We start from the raw sequence: 5,385 nt of genomic DNA on the forward strand, positions 1-5,385 counted from the left end.
AAGCGGGACTCGGATTTACCCAGGTTCGGCCCCTCGTGTGGAGGTAAAAGCCTACGTCCTGCTTTGTGTGGATTGATGATGGTTTCGGCTGCAAGGAGGGCGTAACTCGCCTGACCTAGCTCTCGATAATTTCTAACTCGCCTGATATTCCCCCGGGACTCGCCTTTATATACAGGTCGAGAACCTAGGGTTTACAAGAGTCCTGGCCATGCTACCCATCGTAGCTTTCCCTATCTCTAAGTCGCCATGTCCTCCAAGATTGGGAACTCCATTGGTAGTCTATCATCTGCATAGCTTCTCGAACCGCCATCCGGCTTCTGGGCCAAGGGCCGCACTCCTAATGTTGAGTCACCCCTTTGATGACCCAGCCCACCAAGGGCGGGTTATACCCTAGGTAATATCCCCAACATTAGGCCCCAAATTGTCTTGAATTCATTCACGTCAATAAACCTTCACCCACTTGGGGCGACTCTGACCATCCTTGCCTTTCGACGAATGATAAGCCGCCATTCGTTGTGAATTTATTTGACCCGCCGGGTAATCTTTGATGGCATCACCTTATCCCCTTAATTTCGGGGTTTTTAATGCCATAACCACCCAACGGATCTTTTGCTCCGTATTTACTTATCCTGGAAACCTAGGCGCCATCATTGCAGATTCTGACTTGTCGCCTCAATCTCCGCTCTGGTCGCCTCGATTCCTGTTCTGGCCGCCTCGATTCCTGTTCTGGCCCTTTAAATAACCGTAGGGGGAATGGGGGGCACCGTCACCTACCCCCCCTCGGTCTTCGTCTTCCTTGCGCACTTCGTCTTCCTCGTGCCAGTGCCTCGGCTTCCTCACCGGCCCCCGAAGCTCCTTCGTCAACCGTGGGTTCCCGGGCGCCTTCAAGTCAGCAAGAGGTGCGAAGTTCTCCGCATACGTCTCCGGTGTTGTCTCCTTCCTCAGGTAAACACATTTCCCCATTAGGGTTAGACCGAGAACGCCATTACAATTGCCCCCGTAAGCTAGTTTTTAAATGCAACGAACATCCCTTTCTTCCCCAGACCTGCTTCATATTCTTACGGTAGATTCTTGCATTAGCAAACCACGGTCACCTTATTGCATGTCTCGGTTAGCTTAAGTTCTTGCATCATAGATCCAGGCAGTAGTACTGTCGCTTCGTTATGTTCATAGCCTTCATCATTTTATCAAGCATTATTCTTTTAATTTGGTCCACTCATAGATCCGCAATTCACTTCTTGTTTTTAGAAACATGTTTGTCCGTCTTCCGGGAATATACCTAAGGAAAAAAGACCTTTGAACGTCGCCGTTCAGCTTCTTCCTCCACAGCGACTTAGACTTACCACCATAGCTATGCCCCCTCTCTTTCGGTTGAAGGGCGAGTCACAATACTTTAAAGATGTTTCCATGAGTCGCCCAACTAGCGAGTTAGAATGCCTTTACATCCATACTTTGTCACCTACTAGCGAGTTACCAAATCCTTCTCAAACACATTGTAGACCTGAACTGGCGAGTTACCACACTTCATGGTCCTCACTGAACCGCCTTGTTCTCCTCTTTTTTGTAGTCATGGTTGTCATTTCGAAGTGCAATTGGTTACCAACCAAAATCGATGATGCTACTCTCGAGAAATTTGTTTAAGTCCGGTCATCTCGATAGTAAGGAAGTCATTGGTTGGCGAACCGCCCCGGGGAGTTGATTCCCAACCCTGCCGACGGAGAAGTAGTCATTTTCACCGACTACCTTGAACGAGGTTTTAAGCCGCCCGGGTCAAAGTTTTTCCGAGATGTCCTGCATTTCCTTAACTTCCATCCTCAAGACCTGGGACCCAACTCCATCAGCAATCTTTGCCAGTTCCAAGTGTTTTGTGAGGCATACCTGCAAAGAGAGCCCACAGTTCCTTTGTTTTGGAACTTCTTTCATTTGAGTCGCCACACTGAATTTACCAACGGACAAAATCATGAACTTGGAGGAGTTAACATCCAGAGACTCCATGAGCGCGGATTTCCATCAGTCCTTCTGCCCAGACATCCCAAAGGCTGGGCCGAGTCATGGTTTTATTGCCGCGACACCTCTCCACCTAGCGAGAACCCACTTCCGGGATTCAGAGAGGATCGCCTGCCCATGGATTTCAAACTACCCGAGAAGCTCACAGAAGAAGAAGAATCTGAATGTATCCCCATCTTCTTCGAGTTACGGTCTTTGACCAATAACGGGCTCATTGGGATTGATCTGTTCCGTTGCTGGGTGGAATGGAACATTCTTCCCTTGAGTCGCCGAGACGGGTTAATGTGTGAATATGATGGTAAGGTGAACCATCTGCAATGCTTCCACCATAAAAAAACTCGCAGAGAGTGACATTGTTGGAATAATCAAGAAGCTAACCGGCGAGTCTTTGGAAGAATGTGCCAAAATTAGGCTCAAGGCCTTATGCCGCTCCAACCCGGCTCCGCCAGTAAGAGTCTACGCCGCCTTCCTGTACCTTATGAATACAATTGCTAATGCTCTGGGTTTGAATTTTAATTCAGTTTATCATAAAGATGATCCTTTTTGGCGAAGGGGTCCAAAAGTGACAGCCCAGAAGAACACAAAACCACCGCCAAAGAAGAAAAAGAAAGCAGGCAAAGGCAAAGCCGCCGCCAAGGATTCATCTATTGTCGGCGAGTCACGAGCTGTCAAAGAGCAGTCAGAGGTAAAACTTCCCCTTTACTTATCACCTTTATATTCCAACTCACGCTTATGCCATGTGTCTTTATGTGTAGGGCGAGGACAACGAGAGCCAAGATGATGCGGTTGAGGTAATTTCTATTTCTTCCGACTCACCTTCCCCTTCTCCTAGACCAGCAAGACGGATCTGTGGGAAAGTCCCCATGTCTCACCCATATGCTTATATGGACCCTGATTTCCTTTTGAAGAAGACCATATATACTCCCAAGCGCAAAACCCGGAGTCACTCTGGCGACTTAATTTCCGGGCTGCCTGAGAAGGCAACCGGTCGGAAGCGCACAAGCGAGGTACACTTTTGTTTAAACATACTCTTCCTTGTGGAAGAATATGATTCTCAACTTCCTTAGCTGTCAAACTTTTATTCTGTCAGACTTCTCCCCCTTCATCTGGCGACTCAGCAATGTCAGCTCTCCCGCCAGTGATTCGTGTGCAAGGGTGAGTCCCTTTGTTAACTCTCTTTCTTCTAAATAACGATATGTGCCCTAATCTTGGTGCCCTTATCTCAGAGTACAGGCGAAGAAAAGAAAAACTGGCGACTTATCTTCTGCTCCTAAGACGACTGAGGCCTTAGGCACGAGCGCCTCTATCCGAGAGCTTGATGAGGACCAAGCGGTAGCTCATGAAATTCCTCTGGATGATATCCCCGATGTCCAGGATGACTCGCCCGTCATTATGAAGGAAAATGCTGACAAGGTTAACCCGCCGAGCCCTCTCAAGGCGACTGAAGATCCAGATGCCATCATAATCACCGGCACTGGCTACTCCACACCTTCGGTGGCGGTGCTATCCAAGCATACCTCAAAGTAATCTCATCCTTTCACCGATCAAGACGTTAGTAAGTTCAAGCTCCTCCAATATGAGAAGCTGGAATTTGACCAACTCCGCTCTAGCTTCACAAGTCGCCTAGAGACAGGTTATGAAATGAACAAGAGCTTGATGCACCTGATGAAAGTTAAGCATGAGGTACATCTATTATGTATTCTCTTCCACCCATTAGCCTTCCAAGGACCGGGTCATCTTGTGAAAGATGCGCCGGGTCTTGTGTATAATTAAAATCTTCAACCTGTAGCCCCCCAAGGGCCGGGTCATCTTTTGAAAGATGAGTCGGGTCTTGTGTATAATTAAAATCTTCAACCTGTAGCCCCCAAGGGTCGAGTCATCTTTTGAAAGATGAGCCGGGTCTTGTGTATAATTCAAATCTTCAACCTGTAGCCCCAAGGGCCGGGTCATCTTTTGAAAGATGGTCCGGGTCTTTTATAATTAAAATCTTCAACCTGTAGCCCCCAAGGGCCGGGTCATCTTTTGAAAGATGAACCGGATCTTGAACAATTAAAATCTTCAACCTGTAGCCCCAAGGGCCGGGTCATCTTTTGAAAGATGAACCGGGTCTTGAATTTAGTTAAAAATCTTCAGCCTGTAGCCCCCAAGGGTCGGGTCATCTTCTGAAAGATGAACCGGGTCTTGAAGTTTGTATGAATTTGAATAGAAGCATACATTAGCCCCAAGTGTCACGAATATTGCTTGCAATAATTTTGATACTTGTCTCCCCAAATTTTGTTTTGCAGGAATCTGTGACCCAGACTGAGTCAGATTTAGCCGACTTAAGGAAGAATCTAGTTGAACAACAAAATGCACGATCTGAGTCAGAGAGGAAATATCACTTGGTTCTGGCTGAACTAGAGAGAATGAAAGCTGGTCATCAAAAACTGGAGAAGAAAGCCAAAGCTGACCAAACCGCCATCCCGAAGCTTGCTGAGCAAGCCGAAGGAAAACTAGAAGCCGCCCAGCAGGAGCTTTCCTGCTTGAAAAAGCACATCTCTAACATGCCTGTAGCCATGTTTGGTAAGCATTAACCCTTGCTCATTGAAGAAATAAGTTTAATCTTCCAAAACTATCAAACACTGATGTGTCCTTTGTAGATTCACGAGCCGCCAATCTCCCAGATGACTGCATGCTGAAGCTAAAGGCTATGTATACCTTCACCGAGCAGTTATATATAGGGGGCGTGCTGACAATTAAAGCGGTGATGGGAAGCAAAGAGCCAGTTAAATCCATCAAGAACATGCTCAGCTATCTGTCCACGTTGCCTCCTCAAATAGAGGAACTGAAAAGATCAGCCGCCCGGAAGGGAGTCGTGAACACCCTAAGCCGGTGTTTAGCCTATGCTCCGGAGCTGAAACCAGAAGAGGTAGCCGCTGGCTATCCTGAACTGAAGGATGACGGGTCGGAGTTCCCTGAGGAGGACTACCATCGAGTGATCAAGGAATCCCGCTTCTCAGCGAATCAACTGGCAGCCGTCTTGGATTTGAATAAATACCAAGCCGCATATGATGAGAAGAACAAGAAGGTGACTCCGCCCTCGTACGAAATTACTAGCTTGGCTCCTCGTTGGCCCAAGAATCCTTTTGACCTTGACATGGATCTATCCCTCTTCCTTGATGATGAAGATGAGTTCGTTGCCTTATCCAAGTGTAACTGGAAACTAGGCGACTTACAAATGGAAGTTGGAGAGAGCTCAAGGCAAGGTGACCCGGAGGCGGCTTGAGTCTTCTCAAGATGTAATTTTTGCCTTAAAAAGACAATCTAATCCTTTCTTCATTGGGGGATGACGCCCGACTTGGTCATGCGAGCCATGTAATAGCTTGTTAGATTTTGTGG

Source organism: Hordeum vulgare, chromosome 6H (genome assembly GCF_904849725.1).
Source record: "Hordeum vulgare subsp. vulgare chromosome 6H, MorexV3_pseudomolecules_assembly, whole genome shotgun sequence".
Taxonomy (NCBI): domain Eukaryota; kingdom Viridiplantae; phylum Streptophyta; class Magnoliopsida; order Poales; family Poaceae; genus Hordeum; species Hordeum vulgare.